Genomic DNA, 25,956 nt, shown 5'->3' on the forward strand with positions numbered 1-25,956 from the left:
AAGACCTGATTTTTTTGTTGAACCTCCGAACTGGTGTTTTTATTTAAAGTTTTTTATACAACTGCCGCAGATGAAGAAAATTAAGATAAATAAATTCTATTTTTTACTTTCGAACTTTATTTTCAATATGTTTTGATACGTTTGAAGATGTTTTTTTGTTATTTTAATTTTTTGTGTGTAAATAAAAATAAAAGATAGATTACGAAGGTCTTCCAGCATTTTGTCTCTTTTCACACTATCAAAGACTTGTTTAAAGTCTACGTACAGACTCCATACTGTTTGATTAGATATACCCCAATGAAGGAAGCTCTAAAATCGACAACATTGCTTATGTGAATGAGTTGCATTGCCATTGCAGTGTTGACATTCATAGTGCGTATATCTAATTGAAAACTAAACAGCCTGTACCTATTTCATATTAGTTCTTCTTTCTACTAATAATAATTGCTATATTCTGGTAGGCTTTACCACTACTGATAACATTTTAATACACTCTAATTAGTATCATCCTTCTACTCCTTTATCGGCTGGACATGATAAAAACAAATATTAATTACCCCATGGCAGGCCAGCAGATACAGTAATTTCAAAAACCTGTAATTAATATCGGCCCATCTTAGTTTTTATTCTGTTGGTGGAGCCACGGATCCAGTTCGACTGATGGCTCGAAACACTTAAGATAGGCGATAGGAATTATCGGAGGAAGGTAGACATTCTTTTAATGGGCCAGAAATGGACCCATGCTGCGTCTCGGTCTTTATCCGGCGTTGTTACAGCGATGTGTCATCGTAAATATGCATAATGTATAGGGTGATCTGTTTACGATTTTTATACAGGATACTCGCCATAATTTTCCACCTCTTTTTTTATCCCATGGGGAATAACATATTTTTTTACTCCTATTTTTTGTTTATTGAAGGAATTAATAAAAACAATTAAAATAACCTCTAAAAACAAAAACTACATGTACATTTTCTCAAATTCGTTGGCTCTATTTACTTAGTTTTGTTGTAAATGAGCATGTCATGTGCATCTTTGGGACCGTTCAATTATTACGTAACGCAGGTTGGGGGGAGGGTCAAAAATTGCGTTACGTAATAGTTAATCGTCCATTACAGTGCGTTAGGTGGGGGGGGGGGAGGGGGGTCAAAAATCGCGTTACGTAATACCTGAACGCTCCCTTTTAAAAATTCTCGACACCAGTTTTTATGAATATCTTTGACTTTTTAACTCAATAAACCTTTGGAATTTTGTTTCAAAAACAACGTTAATTTAGTATATCTGGAGATATCCACATTATTGTTGGCAGAATATACTATTCACCATAGAATGTTCCCACACTTTTTTTGTTGTTTTGCACGCTGAAGGTTTCATTTCTTGCGATAGGTACTTCTGAACAATACACCATGCAAACATTTTCTGACAACGAATTACATTTCTTCCTGGAGTCCCAATCAATATACAGTGAGCACGTAAAGGTTGGAATAAATTCATTTTCTCGGGAATGGACGATTTTGGAAAAAATCCAGAAACAGGTCATTTTTTTTGTGTGAATTTTATGGCCTTGGCTGAGCCAATTAGCCAGATATTTTATTTAAAAAAAAATAGAATGTGTGTACTTTGTACGCACGTAAGAAGTTATACTTCTATTATATGATTTCAACGAAATCAATATACTTTAAACAGTTTCTCTACTAGGTACTTTCCAAAAATTTTTATTAAAATAGTACCAAAAATTAAAAGAATAAAACACACACAAACACATTGAAAAATGCCACAAATGATTTCTGAACAATAATTGTTGCCAAAAATTTTAATTATATACGTATTTTCTGAAAAAAATTATATAATAATATACTTACAATCATAAAATCTATAAAAAAAAATAAAAAATAACAACTTGCTTGGGGCTTGAACCCACTTCACGTCTATCGCGCCGTACGAATGTCGAAGCGATTTTCCACTGGACCACCTTCGTGTGTACGTAATGTGGGAATATACACAAACTAAACGTTTAAACCATAAACTTTTTGACATTTTGTTTATTTATATGAATTTAATTAAATTATTAGTTTGATTTTTGTCGAATTAAAATACAACAAAATATAGAGTAAGAAAACGATATATTAGATGAAGAGTTTGTAGAAAGTTTGTTCATAATCAGATTATGTAAATTAAAGGATTGCCTACTAATAGGTAACTACATTATTTCTTTTACTTTTCCAAATAGATAGGTATGAAGATAATGTTTTATTGGAATACAACTAAAACATTTAGAATTACGTACCTGCGGCTTTTCAAAACTATTTAAAAAGTCACTATAATTATAAATTTGATTTTATTTCTGTCCTCACAACAATAAAAACTAATATATACAATATTTTTGTTTACCGATAAACTCCATATTGAACAATTATTGACAGATCATTTCAACACCCAATCAGAGCCCGTATAACGACTAATACCATACTGTCGGTGTGCGTATGCGCCCAGATTATTAAAATTTCACCCTCAATGAAACCGCGCCTAAAAAAGTATAACTTCAACAATTTTTTTTTTCAATCAGAGGAATTTTTTCTGTACATATTTCTAACTCTAAATATATGTACATAACAAACTAACATACCACTATCTAAAAAAATACACTGTTTTGGATGTAAATATTTTTTTTTGTATACATATATTTATTTTTTTTGTAATTTTTTTATTATATTTTTAACTTTTTTTTTCTTTTTTTTTAATTGTTTTTTTACTACGCTAAGACAATTTTATTTTTAAATTACGACTTTTTGGCATATATATCATACTAGTGACGTCACCGTTTTAGTGACGTTTTTAATGAGAATAGGGGTCGTGTGATGGCTCATTTGAAAGGTAATTCAATTCTCTATTCAGTACTATAAACATTAACATAATTATTTATACAGGGTGTTGAAAAAAAATTTTTTTTAATTAAATTTATTGACATAAAAAGAAGAATATGTGTAATTTATTTAATTCAAAATACATGTTACTGCTCTCAGAAAACAGAAAAAAATGTTCATGTAATTGACCAGCCAAAAAGATCACCCGGTTCTAAGAGTCTTCGGCCTGCTGCCCTCCTAGCTAGCTGGTCGGCAATGCGGTTGCCTTTATTTCCATTTTGTCCTTTATCCCACTTCAGGATGATGTTGTTACCATCCGAAGCTTGGGCTAGTGACTCATGACATGATATCACACGTGGTATATTCAGGGTTAGTAGCGCTTGTCTGCTGTCTGTGCAGATTATTATGGTTTTACCGGCTATACCTTTCCTGGTTATCTCTTTTACGCCTATGGAGATACCAGTCAGTTCACTCTGAACTAGCTGGTATTTGAACTAAATTTTTTTGAACTACGCTCACTCATATAACTTCTAGATCTTACGGGCAACATTTTCAACGAAGCCTCTTTTGCAACCTCTACTACTTCTGGCGGCATGCAGAAAAATGAAGAACCACTGTCCATTTTGCTCAGATTTTGCTAAACTTTGGTCACAAGTTGACACATTTTTTTGTTATCTTAGTACACTGGGGAGCAAAATTAACCGGACACCTTAAAAATGGGTCATTTTTGGTGTCTCGAATTTCCTAAACCTGTTGTCCGATTTAAGTGATTTTTTAATATGTGATAGCCTTATTCTTTATCAATATCGCTGTAATAATATTGTGGCTAAACAGGTAAATTTTCATTGTATACCGGGTGTACCAATGAAACTGTGTTTTTTTCTCAAACTTCGCATCACCCTGTGGAATATTCTAGCATTTATAAAATACTCAAATTAAAACCCAACTATAGCCTTATGTTTTCTCAACATTCTGTTTTTTGATTCATTCGCTTAAGTTGGACCATAAAAAAGTTAGGTACTTTAACAATTAGCCATGTTTTTTATCAATACAGGGTGTTTTTAAATAAGTATGGAAAACTTCAAGGGGTAATTCTACATGAAAAAATAATGACAGTTTGCTTCATAAACCTATGTCCGCAAATGCTTCGTTTCTGAGATAGAGGGTGTTGAAATTTTTCTTACAAACTGACGATTTATTTATTGCTTAAAAACCAGTTGAGATATGCAAATGAAATTTGGTGGATTTTAAGACGTAGTTATTGTACATTTTTTGACATGCAAGTAAGAATTTAATATTCACCATTGGCGCGCATACGGGTAATATAAGCCCTCATATTACCCGTATGCGCGCCAGTGGTGAATATTAAATTCTAAATTGTATGTCAAAAAATGTGCAATAACTACGTTTTAAAACCCACCAAGTTTCATCTTCATACCTCAACCGGTTTTAAAGCAATAAATAAATCGTCAGTAAAATTAGAAAACTTTTAACACCCCCTATCCCGGAAACGAAGCCTTTGCGGACATACCGTTTATAAAGCAAATTGTCATTATTTTTTCATGCAGAATTGCCCCTTAAAGTTTGCCAATTATTATTTAAAAACACGCTGTATTGATGAAAATCATGGCTAGTTGTTAAAGTACCTAACTTTTTTATTGTCCAACATAAGCGAATGAATCAAAAAGCAAAATGTTGAGAAAACATGAGGCTATAGTTGGATTTTAATTTCAGTATTTTATAAATTTTAGAATATTCTACCCATTTTACCCAGAATTACCCATTTTTTAAGGTGTCCGGTTACTTTTGCACCCCAGTGTAGTTACCTAGGCATCGTCCCCTACTTTCCTGATTTTTTCTTGATTTTCTATTTATTTCTATTTTTTACGGCAACATTGTTGAAACTTCTGATGTGTCTGGCTAGAACAGGCCTGGTATAATCGCGGTTTGAATGTCTTAATAATTTGTGTAGGCAGCGATCGTCTTAGCTATCTTAAGACAAAACGTACAAGGTATAGGTACAAAAAATGTATGACTTTTAAAGTAACGTTATTAATTACGTATTTTTTTCCATTTCCAAAATAACGAAATCACTTGGCGCCCCTTTTTTCAAGATGGCGGCCGGCGAACAATGCTGGCGACTCCACAAACTTGAACTTTTTTGAAAATTACGTCCTCAAAAAAATGCAGCCTAAAAGTAACTTTTCAATGGACTATATACCCTGATATACAGTCAGTTGCGATCATACGCTACAAGTAATTGAATAATGCGTTGACACAATTAATGTATGATAAAAAACGTACTTTGTACACAAATACAAATTATTTTCTAACATGTAATTGAAACGATACTTACCGATAAGACACGAATTTCACACGCATTTTGACAAATGTTTATGTCGGTATCTTAAGATAAAGTTCAATGCGTTTTCTTAGAAATGTCATATTTGTATTTGGTATTATCATTAACCTCAAATACACAAATAAAAACTTTTAATAATAATAGCATATAATAGATTTTAATAACAAGTTTATGTATTCCGCAAATTAATCTCAACACATAGTTTTACCATTCGTGTTTTTGTTGCTTAAAAAATCACCATCCGAAAACTTTTAACGTTATAATAAGACTTTAACAAACTTAACGTATGCTCAACATTTTTGCTTTGAAACCAATTTTCACTTTTTAAACATGTTGGGCTTAGTATTTTTTTCTACTAATGTGAAGTGGCTAATGCCTGGTTGCACCAAAAGATCTTAAGCTTAAGACGGGCATCAATGAGTCTTAGATCAATTTTCAGCTTGCCTCAATGGATTGCTTCGATAAGGATCGAAAATTATGGTGCAACTTAATATATAATAAGCCTTTAACAAACTTAACGTATGCTCAACATTTTTGCTTTGAAACCAATTTTCACTTTTTAAACATGTTGGGCTTAGTATTTTTTTCTACTAGTGTGAAGTGGCTAATGCCTGGTTGCACCAAAAGATCTTAAGCTTAAGACGGGCATCAATGAGTCTTAGATCAATTTTCAGCTTGCCCCAATGCATTGCTTCGATAAGGATCGAAAATTATGGTGCAACTTAAGTTAGACTTAAGGCGGCCCTATCTCTAAGCTGAGCTGGGCTATTCTGGAGTTTAAGATTTGTTGGTGCAACCAGGCATAAGACTATCAACAAATAACTCTTTAAAAACATATGCATTCAAATTTCCATAATTAGATTCAAATGTCAAGAAGCCTCCTTTTACAAAACCGTTTTAAACATCTTTTGAAAACCTTGTATTGTACACTGTGCCAGTGCAGGTTTAAAGAAAATTAAACATTTTAATACTGGTACGACTTATAATGGAAGGGAAATTGGAAGGAAGAAGAAAATGCTCCTGGCTGAAGAATGTAAAATGTAAGATATTGAACAAGCATGGACACACATTCGATACTAAGAACAGCTCAAGATAGAAAACAATTTGCTGTAAGTAGTTATAGCCAACCTTCAGTAACGGAGAAGGCACCTTAAGAAGAAATACTTGTAGACCTCCTGGTAGTGATAGATAAACGACAAAATATTTGGTACCTACATAGTTTAGTTGTCAGTTTCTGATTTTTACATTTCTATTTTTCTCTTACCGTGAATCTTCCATCGGAGTTTAGAATCCAAGGTCGCTGCTAAATACTTTGTCGTGATTAACTATACAATTATATATCAGTTATCTCTAGTGGGTACCAAGATTCTAGTACTTTATTTGTGAAGTTTATTATTACCAAACTGATCTTACTAAGCGAAATGTTTTACAATTTAAGCCAACCTGTTAGTTAATATTTTCTTTTTATAATTTTACCTGTATCCAGAAGTATATAAAACGAACTAAGGCTCGAGAGAAACCTTTGTAGACACGAACCATTCTATGGCACTTTAAATCTGCTACAAAAAACGAGGTTCAGAAGTAGCTGAAAAGAAATCATCAAAAGAAATGAAGAGCCACTCGGGAGCAAACCCAGACTAAGAGAATAATCAATAATATTGATAAAAAACTCACTGAGAATTTGATGGGCCTTAGTAAACGAGAGATTAAAACGGGTGACTAGACATTGTCGGTTAAAAAACACGTATACAAAATTACAAACTAGGCAAGGTGAGTGAACCATGGTTCAGAAAATGAGAAATGGAACAAGAGAATGCCATACAAATCATATAATATACCATTGCGATGTGAGAAAGATCCAAAGATACAAGGAAATAGAAGCATAGGGAGACGTACCTATAATATCATGGCTGCACAACCTGAGAGAATGGTACGATGTACATCAAATGATCTTTCTTTTCAGAGCAGCCGTCTCTAAATTCCGAATAGCTATGATGATTGCCGACCTCCGTTGCGGAGATGGTACTTGAAGAAGAAGAAGTGATATGAGTCAGGAATTCACTGGCCAACTGAGCATTGAACTAGAAGAGATCCTAAAACTATAAATAAAGAAACTGTTTGCCTTCGTTGAGGCTACAGGACGTACTAGAGTTTAATGAAAAACACAAGGTACGGTATAATTTTTTTTACAAAGGTCTTATGACCAAGTGCCAGACGAGTCTCAAGTCGCACTTGCACTAAGAAGAACTCCTTTTAACTCAAGAGATCTTTAAACAATATGGACATACGAAAACATTCAGTTCAAGAAAGAAATAAGATCCGAACATATCGTCCCACCATTTCCAACTATCGAATGTGAAAAATCGGGTTTTTTAGATTCGATACCTTGCCCTCGCATTATACGTGATACATCTTGTGGCAAATTCTCGTTATTGTAGCTTAATTAGGAGCGCGGGGAATATGCTGTTTAAACCATCGAATATGAACATTTTTTCCTTTGGTTGACTGCAAACTGACGAAAATGGTTATATTCGATGCTTTGTTTTGTATAAATATAACTAAAGGTATTATTTATTGTACAACGCTTAATTTCGAATGTGTCACATTCTTTAGTTTGTGTTGTAATTTATTCAACAGTTATTCAATTATAATCTGTAAACTGTCGAAAATGCTATACTGCTGAGAAGAACAAAATGCACGTGTTTACAATTTGTGCGAATTTTGTTTCAGTATCGTTTCCAAGAAATTCTTGTGAGGCAGTTTATGATTTCATTTTAACGAATATTCATTATTTGATTATACAGTTATTCGCTATTATACATTCGCTACTTTGAATCATCGGACCGAAACAAATCTTTGATTAATACAAAAAGCAAAGTAACGAATGTGATTTTTTGGAAAGAAAAAAATGATAAGCAGTTATCAATCTAACAAGGATTAAACATTACATACAAAAAATATAATTTGTCAGCCCATTTGTCAATGCGCTGATTTAGGAGTCTCTAACAAAGAGTTATTTTGCTCTCCTGAAAAGTACCACTTTTCACATTCGATAGTTGGAAATGGCAGGTACGAATAATCCGATACTATATTGAACGAATGAAATGCATTTCAATCAAACAATTTCCGAATCGTAACAAGCTATTTATACAGTAAAACCAATTTTTCTGCCATTATCAGGACATTAAAGAGGGTCAGATTATAAATTTACCGCCCGGTTGTTGTGTCCACGTCCGACCAGTTCCATTTCCTCGAATCAAAAAACAAACAACCTTTCTTCCTCCCATTTGTCATCAAATAAAAAATGAGACGTTGGCGCCCGTCAGGTAAAATTCCGTATCGAAAGGCTCCAGTACTGAACTGTGGGTACCATTTGCATCTCGGGACAGCAATTTAGGGTCCTGACCACAAGTAGTGTTTATAGACGATGCCAGACGAAGACTCATACGCGCTATATTAGTACACTTTGATATAAATATGAAATTTTAGGTGCGTTTTTATGTATAAGTATTTTTTTAATGCGTTTTTAGCAGTATCTTCATTGTAGAATTATTTGGATATATGTATAAAACAAAATGCAAAATGTCTTATAAAAAAAGTGAAGTTAGATTTTTCATCGCAAATTGAACGAGGAATTCAAAAATAGTTTTTAATTTGAAATATTTTAGTGTCGTAATATTTTTTTTTCTTTAAAAAATTCAAACCATTAAACCATCTTAAAACCCCTGAAATTTCATTTGCATATCAACCGGTTTTAGAGCAATAAATAAATCGTCAATTTGTAAGAAAAATTTTAACACCCCGTATATCGGAAACGAAGCATTTAAGGACATACGTTTATCAAGCAAACTTTCATTGTTTTTTATGTAGAATTGTCCCTTAAGTTTGTCACTGTAAACATTTCAAAAGCGTTAAAAAATTTGAATAATGCGTTAAAATTTTTGTAAAAAGTAACATGTAGGCAATAAAAAAACCTTCAAATTGAAAGACAAAAGAAGCTTCTACGATGATTAAAACCGAAGATATCGCCAAAAAACTAAAAAATGCGTTTTGATTTTTTTTAGGTCATGTTCAGGTCTAGGGGTCTAAAAAATTTATTGATCTTTTTAGAGATCAGGGAATGATTTTAAAATTGAATCGTAATTGAATTGAATAATTTTTCGTTTGAAATTAGAAAAAATGAATTTCGCCCCAAAAATGTTGGAAAAAATACTATGCTGTAGGCCAGGCAATAAAAAACCCTACAAACAAAAGACAAATTATGTTTCTATGGCGATTAGAAACGACAATATCGTCAATAAACTATTAAACACGTTTTAATTTTTTGGCGGTTGTGGGTGGGGCTAGGGGTCTAAAAAAATTTTTGGTCGAATACTTTTTGATGTAGATCAGTATGGTATTTTTATTTTTGGAATAGACCGTTTAGGCTAGAATTTAGGCTAGACCGTTTGTATCACTTCCACTTTTGTAAGAATAAATGTTTAAATGTTTTTACAAATATTACACTTAGCTTTTTTATTGGAAATTGTATCGAAATGTAACCAATCAGCATTTCTTTTTTGAAAATCCATTTGGTATTAGATAATTTTAAAAAATGAGTCAAAACAAATTACATATAAGACCAATAATTAAATGCAAAACAAAGCCTCTAGTTTTCATTTCCAATCCACTTAAAGCAAACAAATATTTTAAACTAACTAAGTGAAACTTTTGATTCTATTTCTGGACCATTGTTTTGCCTATTTCTTTTCATAATATGTATATTAAAAAGTAATAAGTTTATCTTTATTACAGTTGTAGCAGTTTTAGTATAAATTAATAAATATAGTGTAAATATCAAAGAAACCGATACCCCTTTCGAAGTACTAATTACCGACATACCACTGGACAAAGAATTTGTTTTGTTTGGTGTTACCGACATCCGGGTACTTCGCTAAGTTTACTTGTTTGGTTAAACGCTCACTATACTACTCGCGAAGTCGATCGAAGTTCAGCGAGTACGAGAGTGTGGACAGTTACCTCATGCGACTTTGCTGCGCCTCGGTCTGCTTCCATTCTGTGGCGGTTTTTGCGATCGAATCAAAGGAATCGAAGTAGGCATCACCCCGCGTCAATGTGTTCCTCGCGAAGTTGAACGAGTATGTAGTGACGGGTACTTCGGACTTCGGTCAACTTTGCCGAAGTAACTTCGCGAGAGTGTGGAGTTAGGTATAGTTCTATTCTGTACCAAAAGTAATGAGTATTTCTAACAACGAAGAATCGGTACTTTGCGTATTGGACAAATACCCGTTAACTTGTAAGGGGTACGTACTATTTGACATCATCATTCAACCCGGATCTATCCACTGCTGGATGTAGGTCTCCCTCAGTATTTTCCATGTACATATTTCTGTTTTGTGCTATTTGCATCCTATTTTTGTCAATCATAAAACGATCATAAAAAAATCAGACCATCTTGTTAGCTGACAGCCTCCACTTCGATATGCTTTTTGTCTTGGTCTCCAGTGTATTATTCGCTGTGTCCATCTGTTATCCGGCATTCTAGCTATGTGTCCAGCCCAGTTCCACTTTAGTGTTATAATTCTTTCTATGGCATCTGTCACTCCTGCTCTTCGTCTTATTTCCTTGTTTCCTTTACTGTTTTACATCACTAGCGTATTATAGGAATTGAGAAATATCCGCATAAGCATGACAACGCTCGTGCTAGTATTGACTATAACCACTTGTGGCCAGGACCCTAAATCGCTGTCCCGAGATGTGGGTACCTACTCTGGTGCGTTCTCGATTTTGAGCCCACTCCTTTATCTTTTACCGTTTACGAAATCCTCATGCCATGCCGTTCATTCTTGTAATCAAACTGTATGCGGGAAAGTCTAAAAAAAGTAAGATAAGTATATAGTTTCCGAACCCACGGTTTTTGTCTCGCCGAGAGGCCCAATTTATAGTACAGTCAAATTTCGGCAGACTGCCAAACAAAATATTGACATTCCCCTTAATGTTTTTTTTTTTTATTTGAACATATTTTTGTCTTAAAGGTATGATTATTAACATTACCTTAAAGCAGCTTTTTTCAGATATAATGCATTATCTCGTCTTATCCGTTGATTTTGAATCTTTCTAAATTTTGGATGGTCTAATCTTTGTTCTTGTAACGTCGAAGTGTAGATTCAGTGTGCTTGTTTTGTTACCCTTCTCTAATATATTTATTTTTTCTTGTATCTTCTAATATCTATTTATCTTTTTCCATTCCAACAGATTCCATATTCCATTTTTTTAATAGATATTTATCTTTCCCTTTAATACTGACCAGCAAACCGAACAAAAGTTTTTGTCTGTGTTTCTATAGTTATACAATATGTATATTGTATTCCGACACGGCGTTTAAAAGTTTATGTAATATTGGGTCATGCCTTATTAAACATTTTCTTTGATTATTGTTTATTCTTGCTTTGTTTTCATATTCCTATTTGATAGTCGTACACCTATTAGCATTGGAGAATTGCCCTTTCGGTTGTGGCTAATTTGTTTATATCTGCTTTAGTTGGTTTAGATGTCATGAGAAGAAACATGTATTGGTTAGCCACTTTGTTCCTCAAGTATTGAGGTATTTTGCGGTTCTTTCAACTAGAAGTTTTCAACTAAGTTTTTCATATCCTGCCCATGGTACTCTTGCTCTTCTAGTAACTTCTGCACTTTGGTTCTGTTTGCCAAGTTTTAGAATTTGGTCTGAGTATATATACTATTGGACTTATTCTATCCCATTGCCATTTGTAGCTATACATCTGGGGTCGTCTGCGTTTATCATTTTTTTGCTATTCATTCTTGGGCCGACGTATTGGGAGCTGTCTGCGAGTTACTTAACCATAGATTGTCACTCCGCGAATGTGCTCAATATTCGCGTTCTGTCTTAACAATGGTACTTCTGTTTCCCAATATGGTACAGTAAAAATACTAACAGTGTGTATGTTCTGAGGGTATACTTACTGCTTTCGGAGTTTATAGACCATGGATCTGAAACTGTTTCTTCTTGAAGTTTCATCAGGGTTTTCGTTTTTGCAACTCCTGCTCGTTTTTGTACATCCCAATTCTTTAAATTTTGGTAAACGTTACTTTTTAAATCTCCTTTTAGCTTTCCTCATTTTTAAGTCACTATTTTTTAAACGAATTATAAAATCTACATATACAAAAGTCTCAGCAGTACTATCCATGCAAAATTGTAACTTTTTGAACGGTACCATTTATAGTGAACATATACATAATATACCGTTTGATTTCCGAACTTTGATCGTTTATATGAATAACCTATAATCTTTCTGATTAACGCTTAAAAAATAAAGTTGTACAAATCTGTACTTTATTTCTTTGAACTCATGCGCCAGGCATGTACACAGACATATTAGATGACAATGAAAGTAAATATAATCGTGTATTTAGTTTTGTTTTACATCTTTCTGTGAATTCAACAATAAAATAAATTTTGTTAGGTAACTATCTTTATTTTAGAATTAACGTTTCAATTTCGCTGAATTCGTGCACATAATGTATTTTGTTACTATTCTTTTTGGATCCTATGAACAATAGATGTTCAAATGATTATCTAAATATACATCAAAATAACATTGGGTGAAGTTCTTACTGGGGTCTATTATATGTCAATAATTGTACTTTTTTATGGATGTAGAGCATTATAGGTGTTCATAAACAGCATTATTCTACCCACTAAGTTAAGATTATGTCAAGCTCAATGAAAATTATATTATTCGGAATACTGTACACGAAACCAACCTGTCAATTCTGAAAGAGCTTTTTATAAATCCAGACTATTAAAAAAAGTAAACCGAGCATATATGTAGATGAATTACTTCGGCAACATAGCCATAAGAACGGTGACTATAGAACAATTGGTAGTAGAACGAAAGGTAGAAGGCCAAAGACCAAGAGGAAAATCTCCAACATGATGGGCAGACCAATTGAAGACTGGTAGGAAAATCCCTTCACGAAACCGTCCATTTAGCACAGAATCTCAGCCAATGGCGACAGCAAGCTAACAATATTTAGAGCAAACTTATCAATAACTGTTTATCATTGACCTAATTTATTGACGATGCGATGGTCTGAAAGAAGGAAGAGTCCGTTCTGTGATATTTTCTTATTTTGTCTTCTCTAATAAATATTTGTAATATATATTTGTAAAAATAGACACCCTCCTCCTTTATCCGAACTGGGACTGGGAACAGTTCGGTCGAGTTACAGAATGGGAAACAAATAAAATAAGGATAAACAATCTGTTAAGCGCTGGTTTCCTCGAAAGCGGTGCCGACAACCTCCGATCGTAACAATGCAAAATAATAGCGTTGGTTTCCAAGGATGCGTTGGAAGCCACCGCTTGCTGAGCTTGCAAATTCCATTTCCCCAGTGAAGAACCTTGAATTTTTCACCGTAATCTGACGTAATTCATCGCAGTGCTACGGTCGCTGTTTGTCGGTGCCGCTTTCGAGGAAACCCAGGCTTTACACAGACGACGCAATATTAGCCCAAGATGAAGATAGACCACCGATTTAACATAAGATCTAAAAAATTTAATATGATAGTCTCAATGCAGAAAACTAGAACAATAGGCATCAGCAAAGAACCCATTACTATTGGACAAGTAAGTATTGGATACAGAAGTCAGAGATCAAGTACAAAAAGCAAATAGACTATAATAGCAGGATGTCTTAATAGCAGTATATGGTGAAATTAACATATTAATACTGAGAGAAAGTCAAGAATTTATAAAGCCCGTGGAATACCAATAATCATCATTGTGGTTGTTCCTCAGTTTTCTGAAGACGCTTCAGTCGTTTTCTGAAGATAAGGCGGAATTGCTGGTATTGTATAAGTGGGCCACTTTCGTGAAAACATAATTCTTATGTCGCTCAAGCAGCATATATTTTCTATCGCTCGTTTTCTGAAGACTAAAATACTATGCATCTATTTTTGACCATTTAATCTACGCACTGAGAACTATCATTGATCAGACTTTCGTTAAATTTGACCGGGACCAGTTCTTTGATAGTTGCGAGGTTCTTTGTACTTTTTTTTTAAATCAGCATTGATCAGCTTTAAGACTAAACAAAATTTGCACGTATGTGTCAAGAAACTATCGCATTAATTGAAAGAATTAACAAGATTATAAGTAGCACCAGATGGTAGATGTTTGGTAGATCAAAAGAAAAGGCGAAGTGAAATAGACGCATAAAAGACCAATATATTTACCATTTATTGGTATAATCAAGATTTGTTTGGGTTTTCTTTTTTGTACAGTTTTGTATATTGTGTAGATTGATCAAAATGTACCTGGGCTATAATCATGATGAGAGGACGAATTCCCGTGTCTGGGTGCATAGGCGGCTGCGGCGACCAACCAAGAAACATTTGAAGATAGTGCAGGCGCCACAGCCAATTCTGATGGGTGGCATGTCGTGGCGGTCGTTCCGATCGCTCCGTCTCTCTCTAATTGACGTCGTCGCTCTCTGTCTGGCGGCCGCAGGGGAGCAACCGAAATAATAATCAGTCGTGTCTGAGAAAGTATTCATAATGACGACTTATTTTTTACAAAATTGGATAATTGATTTCTCGGCTGGCTGTTGTTTCCAAAACAGACCCACGAAATTGCCGCGTATGTACCTAAAGTATAGTACAGCCTGTTGCTGCTCTATCCTTTTCTCTTTTATTTAGTCGACCGGTCATCAAAACAAAGGACTTGTATGTTTGAATGTAATTTAGTTAATTTGATAAATAATTTAATTTTAGGGAACTGCAAACCAAATGGTCTTCTTTCTTAATCTGAGTACTGCTATTACCAAGTCTTACCAAGCGTAATAATATAATATGAAGATCACAGGAAAATAACTTGATAAGTCACATTTTTGGTTTTGTTCAGAACATTTTTAAAGTTAAAAACTCTGATTATGTTAAAATACATCTTACAATTAATTAGTAATAAAAAGAAAAAAATTTGATATATTGGATGTTGGTTTACGTTTTAGTTTTTTTAAAATTTATACTGCATATTCATGGTATTAATTGGTTTTTATTCGTCTACATGGACTTAAAAAGTTTTTCCCCTGTACCTAAAGAAGGACTTACCAATTTCTTTTTTCTATAAAATCATTGGCTATCTATTTGTTGTCAAAAATAAAACAGAAATAGAGCAAATATATTTTTACTGCAAAAAGTATCAACTGAAACATTGTCGTAAAAAACATTTTACAATACAGGGTGGGCCAAAGAAAACGTCCACCTCGATATTTGGCAGTAGTTATTAGATTTTAAGGAAATGCCGAAAGAGGTCGATTTTTATTTTTATATTTCAATTTTTTGGCATATATTTCATACTAGTGACGTCATCCATCTGACCACGATGACTTAATAGATGATTTTTTTAAATGGGAATATGGGTCGTGTTGTAGCTCATTTGAAAGGGTGTTCGATTCTTTATTTAGTAATATAAACATTAATATCATTATTTATACAGGGTGACCAAAAAATAATTTTTGAATTAAATAAATTGACGCAAAAAGAAGAATGTATGTAATTTATTTAACTCAAAATACATTGTCCTGTTGTAAGAAAGTTGAAAGAAATGTTTAGTTCTTGGCAGTTTGAACATTTAGTTTAAGCGAAAAGCAATGTTTATTTGCCAAATAAACATTTTTTTTTTCTATTTTCTGACAGCAATAGAATGTATTTTGATTTAAATAAATTACATACATTCTTCTTTTTGCGTCAATTCATTTAATTCTCAATTTATTTTTTATGCCACCCTGTATAAATAATAATAATAATAATAAAACACAGAAACTGTAGAAATCAGGTTACCCAATGTCGCATGCCATGTTGCAGCAGACTACTATGTCCTCATAGGAGTACCTGGACTTATCAACGTTTTCCTCTGTTGGAAATGGACATGTCAAGTTCTTTTCCTGCACAGGGTTTTTTTAAACGCTTATATCTTTTGACTTATCAACTTAATACTCTGTATTGTGTTACTCTTAGAAACTATGTAATTAAAGCTACAAAGTGGTATTAAAAACAAAGAATGTTAAAAAGTGGACTTTATCAAGGAAAGGACTTATCAAGTTCTTTCCCTGTGGTTTTCATATGTATTAGGTACTGTTATAATAACCAAAATTTACTTTACTGAAATTTTAATTTATTTCTTCTTCTTCTTTTTAAACTACCCTCTCCTTAATGGAGGTTGGCTACTACAATTGCAAACACTTCTCTGTCTTCAGCTGTTCTTACTAGCTGTTCAAAATTTAGGCCTGTCTATTATTCTTCTTCTTCAGGTGCCGTCCTCGTTCCGAAGTTTGGCTATCATTAAGGCTATGCGTATTTTTGATACCGTAGATCTAAATAATTGGCAGCTGCTGCACTTGTACCAATCTCTTAAATTCTTCAACCATGAATGTTTTCTTCTGCCAATGGATCTTTTACCTATTATTTTTCCCTGAATAATTAATTGTAGTAGCTGGTACTTTTGTCCCCTCATTATATGTCCCAAGTATTGCAGTTTGCGCTTTTTAATAGTAAGCGCAAGTTCTTTTTCTTTCTGCATCCTTCGCAACACTTCCATGTTTGTCACTCTATCTGTCCACGATATTCTCAGTATCCTGCGGTACATCCACATCTCGAATGCTTCTATTTTCCTTGTATCGATCTTTTTCAGTGTCCAAGCTTCCATTCCATAGAAAAGAACTGACAGCACGTAACATCTCATCAGGCGAATTTTAAGATTTAAACTTAGCTCTCTTCCGCATAAAACTGTTTTCATTTTGGTAAAAGTAGCTCTAGCTTTTTCTATTCTGATCTTGATTTCTTCAGAGTTGTCGTTGTTTTCATTAATCACAGTTCCCAGGTAATTATATTTTCTAACACGCTCAATTCTTTGATCATGTACGGTTATGTCAGAAAATTTTTGTGGAGATTTCGACACCATCATTATTTTTGTTTTTTTGATGTTAAGTGATAAACCGAACTTTTCGCTGCACTCTACTATTCTGTTTATCAGTGTTTGGAGATCTTCCGGGGTTTCTGCTATTAATACTGTGTCATCAGCGTATCTCAAATTGTTTATTAAAGTGCCATTTATTTTAACTCCGATATCTTGGTCAGCAAGGGTTCTGTTTATAATATCTTCTGAATATAAGTTAAACAAGGTTGGTGAAAGTATGCATCCCTGCCTTACGCCTTTTTTGATCTCGAGTTCCTCGGTTGTTTCCCGTTCTACTCTAATATTCGCCTTCTGGTTATAGTAAATATTGAAAATAATTCTGAGGTCCCTTTTATCCAAGTTTTTCTCTACCAACAGTCTCATCAGGTGTTCGTGGCGAACTTTATCGAACGCCTTGTTGTAGTCAATAAAGCACATATATATATATCCTGGTTAACATCCAGGCATCTTTGGCACATGATATTAAGTGCAAATAGTGCTTCCCTTGTTCCAAGCCCGTTTCGAAACCCGAACTGAGTATCACTGATGTCAGCGTCTAGTTTTTTGTGAATTCTTGTATGTATCACTTTAAGAAATACTTTTAGTGTGTGTCCCATTAAGCTTATTGTGCGATGGTCGGTGCACAGTTTTGCGTTTGTTTTCTTTGGAATAGTCACAAAAGTTGACAGAAGCCATTCCTTAGGTATTTCTCCCGTTTTATAAATGCACTTAAAGAGGTCAACCAAAACATTTACTGTTTCATCTTCCACAAGCTTAAGAAGTTCCGATGGAAGACAGGCCTGTCTATTGTCGAATGTTTATTAGTCACGATAGTTTCTTCCTTCCTAGTCCACTCTTTCCCTAGATATTTCCTTTCACTATTAGTTGAGCATATTGGTATTGGTACTTATTAAATTATTTCTCAAAGGTATGATGTTTTTCTAACTTTCACTGTATTGAATAGTTCTCTTTCCTTGACTATTTTAATCTGCACTTCTACGTTTGAGGTATGTCCATAAAATTTTGAGGATTCTCCGGTATATCCACATTTCATATGCCTCCAATTTATTTACGGTTGATGTTTTATGGGTCCATGTCTCAACTAGAGAAGAGTCGACTAGACGTAGCATTTGGATAAACGTAGTCGAATTTCGAGATTTTTATTCGAGAATCACAAAGCAGTTTTTTGATTTTTTCGAAAGATTTTCTGGCCTGTTCTATTCTCGATCTTAATTCTAGATCAGGATTTAGACTGTTATCGATCCAACATCCTAGGTACTTAACGAAGTTCTACACCTTCGTTGCGGGGTATGCCTCTCAGAGGAAAGGGGGGAAACTTATATGCAAGCGAAACAGTATTTTCGAAACAGTATTTTCACTTTTATTTAATAATGGTACGGTAAACAATCCTCATTTTTTAATATGTTATTCCTTATAAAAAAACCTTTAATTTAAGCACAAATAATTAGAAATCGTAAATTTGGGTCAAAAGTTATTAACTTTTTAAGAGCGAAACATGATATCGAAACAGTATTTTCACTTTTATTTAATAATGGTACGGTAAACAATCCTCATTTTTTAATATGTTATTCCTTACAAAAAAATCTTTAATTTGAGCACAAATAATTAAAAATCGTAAATTTGGGTCAAAAGTTATTAATTTTTTAAGAGCGAAACAGTATTTTCAAAACAGTATTTTCACTTTTATTTAATAAAGGTACGGTAAACAATCCTCATTTTTTAATATGTTATTCCTTACAAAAAAACCTTTAATTTAAGCACAAATAATTAAAAATTGTAAATTTGGGTCAAAAGTTATTAACTTTTTAAGAATTCCCATAAGAGCCCGTGTTAAAACTTAAATTTGAACCTTAATATTAATTAAACGGCACGGTAAATTTTTTTTTTAAATCAAGTCTTAGTTTTTTGAAGTAAACTATAACATACTAAAATTTCATGCAAATCCTTAATTCTTTGCCGAAGGTGTAGAACGTCGTTAAATCTATTGACCTGTTAAAAAAGGTGCCCGTTTATTGTGTAAGGTTGAGGTATATTTTGGTTTTTCGAACTGTCATTGTCAGTCAGTAACTGTCGATTGACATCACTTTGTTTTTTTTAATGTTTATTTTCATACCAAATTGCTAATATTACAGGTCGAGTTGGTCTTGTCGGTGTAGTGCATAGTCTAAGAGCTAGTGAACCCTTCGACTAACGGTCGTCCTGTAAGGCTAGAAATTTTTCTAGTGATAATTCATAGCACACCAAGGCTAAAAACCATGACCTGGCAGGCATCAGCGGTGCACGTGTATCTACCAGGTGAATCGAAAAGTGCAAATTTAGGGGGTAAAATAAACTTTCTCCTGTAAGGTTTAAATTTAAGTATGTGTTTGAGTAAGTCATTTAGAAGAAATGTGTACAATGACAGGCGATTCTGAAGAGCATAAGACCTTGCCTGGCGAGGGGAAAGATGAGGGGTTTTTCCTAAAATTATTCTTTTTGCATCGAACAATTTGTTTTTAGGTTTTTTGAATCATTCCAAACAGAAAAGGTCTTTAGTGATTTTTCTCTTAAGTTAATAGTTTTTGCTATATAAGCGATTGAAAATTTTGAAAATTGCGAAATTGGCCATTTTTAACCCTAAATCGGACATTTATCTAAAAATTTCAATGTTGCCAAGGTACATAGATATTCTTTGAATATTGATTGATATAATCACGAAGAGTTTTGTGCAATAAAATATCGAAAACCCCTTTGTTTTTTTAATTGCTAATCAAGCGGGCGCGACACTGTAGTGTAAGTGAGGACGTTTGAGTTTGCATAAATTCATTATCTCGAGAATGGCCAAATTTCAAGAGAAATCCTCAGACAGGTCGATTTTTATTTTTGAATTAGGACTTTTTGGCATATACATAATACTAGTGACGTCATCCATCTGGGCGTGATGACGTAATCGATGATTTTTTTAAATACGAGTAGGGGTTGTGTTATAGCTCATTTAAAAGGTTATTTAATTCTCTATTCAGTAATATAAACATTAACATAATTATTTATACAGGGTGTACAAAAAATTTTTCTTCTATTTGTCAAATTTAATCAAGGTTAATTTAATAAAAAAAAATTTTTGTACACCCTGTATAAATAATTATGTTAATGTTTATATTAGTGAATAGAGACTTAAATAACCTTTCAAATGAGCTATCACACAACCCCTACTCTCATTTAAAAAATCATCGATTACGTCATCACGCTCAGATGGATGACGTCACTAGTATTATATTATATATATGCCAAAAAGTCCTAATTTAAAAATAAAAATCGACCTGTCTGAGGATTTCTCTTGAAATTTGCCCATTCTCGAGATAATGAATTTATGCCAACTCAAACGTCCTCACTTATACTGCAGTGTCGCGCCCGCTTGATTAGCAATTAAAAAACATAGGCGTTTCCGATATTTTATTGCAAAAAGCTCTTCGGGATTTCATTAATCAATGTTTAAAGAATATCTACGTACCTTGGCAACATTGAAATTTTTAGATAAATGTCCGATTTAGGGTTAAAAATGGCCAATTTCTCAATTTTCAAAATTTTCAATCGCTTATATAACAAAAACTGTTAACTTAAGAGAAAAATCACTAAAGACCTTTTCTGTTTGGAATGATTCAAAAAACCTAAAAAAAATTTGTTCGATGCAAAAGAATAATTTTAGGAAAAACCCCTAATCTTTCCCCTCGCCTGGCAAGGTCTTATGCTCTTCAGAATCACCTGTCATTGTACACATTTCTTCTAAATGACTTACTCAAACACATACTTAAATTTAAACCTTACAGGAGAAAGTTTATTTTACCCCCTAAATTTGCACTTTTCGATTCACCTGGTAGATACACGTGCACCGCTGATGCCTGCCAGGTCATGGTTTTTAGCCTTGGTGTGCTATGAATTATCACTAGAAAAATTTTTAGCCTTACAGGACGACCGTTAGTCGGAGGGTTCACTAGCTCTTAGACTAGTAGACCAAAGTCGGAATCCGCAATCAACACCGTATCATCGGCGTATCTGATGCTGTTGATATTTACGCCATTCACCTTGACTCCATCCTTGGAATCCTCCAGTGCCTGTTTAAATAGAAATTCGGGGTAAATATTAAACAGCAGGGGTGACAGAACACATCCTTGTCTAACTTCCTTCTTAATTTCTACTTCTGCGGATGTGGAACCTTTGATCCTAACCCACCGTATCATCGGCGTATCTGATGCTGTTGATATTTACGGCATTCACCTTGACTCCATCCTTGGAATCCTCCAGTGCCTGTTTAAATAGAAATTCGGGGTAAATATTAAACAGCAGGGGTGACAGAACACAGCCTTGTCTAACTTCCTTCTTAATTTCTACTTCTGCGGATGTGGAACATTCGATCCTAACTCTGGCGTTTTGGTTCCAGTACAAGTTTTTTAGTAATTTGATTTTTTTTCCATCTAAACCGACTTCCGACTTCTTGCTAACGTTCTAATAGTAGGTCTTGTCTTATTCTTTATCAAATGCTTTTTCAAAGTCTATAGATCATAAATAAATGTCTATAACCATAATATATTTCTGTTGGTCGTAGCATTTTTGGGCCAGAGCTAGAAAACACAAATTAATCTCTCAGAATTATTATCTCGCCTATAAAAGCCAATTGGAAATAAAAACCCAAATATAAAAAAAAACAATTTATAGACATATAGTTAGGACAAAAAAACAAAAATATGGAATATGCACGAAACAAAAATTCACACAAATAATGCTTTATACTTAAATACAAAAAGAATATTATATTCCTAATATGTAATTATCTGATGAAATCTACAAAAGTACCTACCTAATGACAGCTATATTATTTCCTTTCCTTTTTAAACAATAATAATAATAATTGATTTTCAAACTAGCCACAATAAACTACATATCAGCAATGTTTTCAAAAAAGGTAGTTTTACATGGAACACCGACTTTGCAACCGCATCGAGAAGTATTTTGATTTGAAAAGTTCTTTCTACATAAAATAAAAACAAATTAATGTCAATTGTCAAAGTAAAAAATTCATTTTTTTTTATTTAGCTGAAATGCCTCGACAACTAGGTAAGGGCCATATTAGCATGGTACAGTTGATTTCGCAATCAGATTATGGTGTAATGTGTAGTATGTGTGTTGAGTAAATGTCTTGTTATTAGTAACTTCGACTTCATTGTCTTTACCAGGAGACGTTCATTTAAAACCTTACCGTTTCAATAACTCTCGAGTGAGGATTTATACTACATAATATCGTTGATTGAAATATTAATTTCAATCAACGATAATATACAGTGATGAGCGCGCTAATGACCGGCAAAATAGCGCAAAAGATGGAAAACATAATTCATTGCGAAACAAAAAGAGATGAAACTAGTGGAGGTGGAAATGAGCGTTATAAATGTATAAATTAACATTACATTACATACTTTCCCACGTTTAGACGTCTGTGACAGGAGTATTTTATAAAATTCTACTGTCACAGTGACAGTTGTCATACTAGTCTGATACGTCTAAAGATGGGAAACTATGCAATATAATGTTAATTTGTGCGTTTATAACGATCATTTCCATCTCCACTAGTTTCATCTCTTTTTGTTTCGCAATGCATTATGTTTTCCATCTTTTGAGCTATTTCGCCGGTTATTAACACGCTCATCATTGTATACTAATTAAGGTCCTGTGTAATAACAATAACATAATGAAAACAATTTAAAACTTTATAACATTCAAAATTCAAAGGGTTTTATAACAAAATATCTTGATGGCTCAGGCATGTACTTTGACCTGTAATAAGCATTATGATGCAATTATTATTCCGAAAACGACGTTCTGTCATGTAGCCCCTTTTAGGGATTTTTTTAAATATACCTTTACACAGGAATTTAAAATTCTATTTAGTCCAAAATTGGAAACAAAAAAATTTATAGGGACTTAATTTTCAATGTTATTTTTAGTTTGTGACTTTCAATCACTTTAGTTTGTCATTTCAAAGAAGGAAAAAACCACCTTGTGGTGACAGTGTACCAGATATTGCTTTTAACGAGTGTTTTAAAGGAATGTTTACGATCTTTCCTCCAAAACGACATTAATGTGGCTACCTAACTAGAGTTTTTCTCGGAATAATAACACATTTTTGACGTGAAAAATACCATTCTTTGTTTCAGCGAAACGTTCCACGAAAAATTAAGCTTTTAGATGTCTTATCTAAGATTTGATCGACTTCTCTTAATCTAACCGAAAAATTCGATGAATACAATGTGGCTTTTAGTGTGGTGAATTTTTTAATAAAGATTGAAGCTTGATTGAGGAACGATATCGTTATAATTTATTAAGTAAATGTTTTAGTTTAGCGTATTTTATGGGGAATTTGCCCTTTTGCACGGTTAAAATACTAATACATTAGTTATATAATTATGCCTCATAAATATTTAAAAGAAATGTTATCTAGCAATACAAATCATATAGACGAGTAGGCGCATTGGCATTATAATGGTATTTAACCATTTACAAAAATAATAATGTGTGTAGTGCAAATCATGAGAATAAACGTACTACACGCAAGTGAAAAAGACACTCAATGCACGTATTTAAAACATGGCAAGGGAAGCCGGGATGATTAGGTTTTATTAGTACGTCCTTAAGGTCCAGGACACCAACACCAACATAAACGCCCAAATTATAATAAGCAATACATTCTTAGGAAGCCTGGAAAGGACCCTATTTGGGATGTAAAATGTTAGTTTTGCTTTAAAATTTTGGTGCAGAATTACAGCTACATTTGAAGTAGTGTAGCTTAATAAATCCTTTTAATGTCATTAGTGTAATTAAATATTTATTATCATATAAATATTTGACAATAAAATATTTTCTTTTTGTTATTTATTTCACTTTTACGGAAACTTAAACAAAAACTTTCCTTAACTGCGAATGAGGTTAACTTCGTATGAAATTAACGGAAAATATATTACACTTACTTTAAAATTTCACTCTCCAGTACAAATTAGTAGTGAAAACAACTTTTTGTGTAATATAAATAACTTCTAAATGCAAAAACAGGACAAAAACAGCAAAAAATCCAACAACTGACAGTGACAAGTAAACAAACCAGAAAGGTCACAAGCACAAACTGTACTTAAAATCTGAAAACGTTCCCAGACTTTTTTGTACCTATCTCTTTTCGATGTACTGAGTCTAGAACGTTCATAAAAATAACATGTGTCTTTACTTAATAACAGGCGGTAGCTGGTTTGTCTTTAGTTTTGTGCGTGAAAGAAAATCATCATCATCAACCCGTACGCGTCCACTGCTGGACATAGGTCTCCCTCAGCTATTTCCATTTATCTCTATTTTGTGCGGCTTGAAATGCTTCAAATCATCGGCCCATCTGGTTAGTGGGCGTCCTCTGCTCCGTAGTGCTTTTTCTCGCGGCCTCCACTCGACAAGACGTTTTGTCCATCGGTTGTCTGGCAATCTGGTGACGTGTCCTGCCCAATTCCACTTAAGCGACGCGATTTTTTCGACAGCGTCTGTTGTTTTTGTTCTACGGCGTATTTCTTCGTTTGGGATTCGGTCTCTCAGGGAGACGCCCAACATCTGGCGCTCCATAGCCCTCTGAGTTACGCGAATCTTGTTCACTACCTTTTTTGTTAGTGTTAATGTTTCGGCTCCATAAGTGAGTACAGGCAACACACACTGGTCAAAGATTTTCCTTTTGAGGCATATGGGCAAGTCCGATTTAAATACATAGTTCAGTTTACCAAACGCTGCCCAGGCTAATCCTCTGCGACGTGGGAGTTCGCACGTCTGGTTATCTCGTCCCAACCGAATTTCATGTCCCAAGTACTTATAAGATGCAGTCTGCTCAATATCCATTCCATCAACAACAATATTACGATTTAGCACCAGATTTATTAGTCATTATTTGCGTCTTGTTGATGTTAATCTTTAATCCGACCTCTAAGGAAGCGTAATATATTTTGTTCAACATTATTATTGCATCATCCATACGATCGGCTATAAGGACGATGTCATCTGCGAATCTCAAATGACTGAGCTTCTCTCCATTTATATTGATACCATATTCGTTTAGATCTGCCTTCTTAAATGTGTGTTCTAAAAGTGTTGTGAATAGCTTTGGTGAGATGGTGTCTCCCTGCCGTACTCCTCGCTGTATACAGAATGTATTTGTTTGTTGTTCAGACAGTCTTACGCTAGCCGTTGCCTTTTGGCAGATATATTTGATCATGTTAATGTAGCGATGGTCTATTCGGCATTCTGTCAATGCTTTTAACATTTTCTGCTGGCTTATGGTATCGAATGCTTTCTCGTAGTCCACGAATATCAGTGCCAATGGTTTGTTGTATTCCGCAGACTTCTCTATTAGGTTTTTTACGAGGTTTTTTATTACCAGTAAGTGGTCGTTAGTGCTATATCCAGATCTAAATCCAGCTTGTTCTCTAGGCTGATAGAAGTCTAACTTAGTCTCCAGTCTTTTTTTGATAATTTTTGTGAAAGTTTATATGTGTGATAGCAAACTGATAGTACAGTAGTTTTTAGATCTGTATGTCAACCTTCTTGTGTAATAAAACAATGACTGCATTGTTCCATTGAGAAGAAGTTTTTACTTGGTAAATGCATTCGGTGAAAAGTTTAGCCAAAGCCTGGATAATTTTATTTCCACCTTGTTTGATTGCCTCGATTACTATTCC

At 33.7% G+C, this 25,956-nt stretch overlaps 1 protein-coding gene across 1 annotated transcript in view; it reads left to right on the forward strand.

Annotated features, from left to right (window-relative positions):
- Positions 1-25,956, forward strand: part of LOC114326142 (mothers against decapentaplegic homolog 6) — a 245,817-nt gene that overhangs the window by 51,781 nt on the left and 168,080 nt on the right. The gene's annotated exons all lie outside the window — the stretch shown is intronic.

This window comes from Diabrotica virgifera, chromosome 5 (genome assembly GCF_917563875.1).
Source record: "Diabrotica virgifera virgifera chromosome 5, PGI_DIABVI_V3a".
NCBI lineage: Eukaryota > Metazoa > Arthropoda > Insecta > Coleoptera > Chrysomelidae > Diabrotica > Diabrotica virgifera.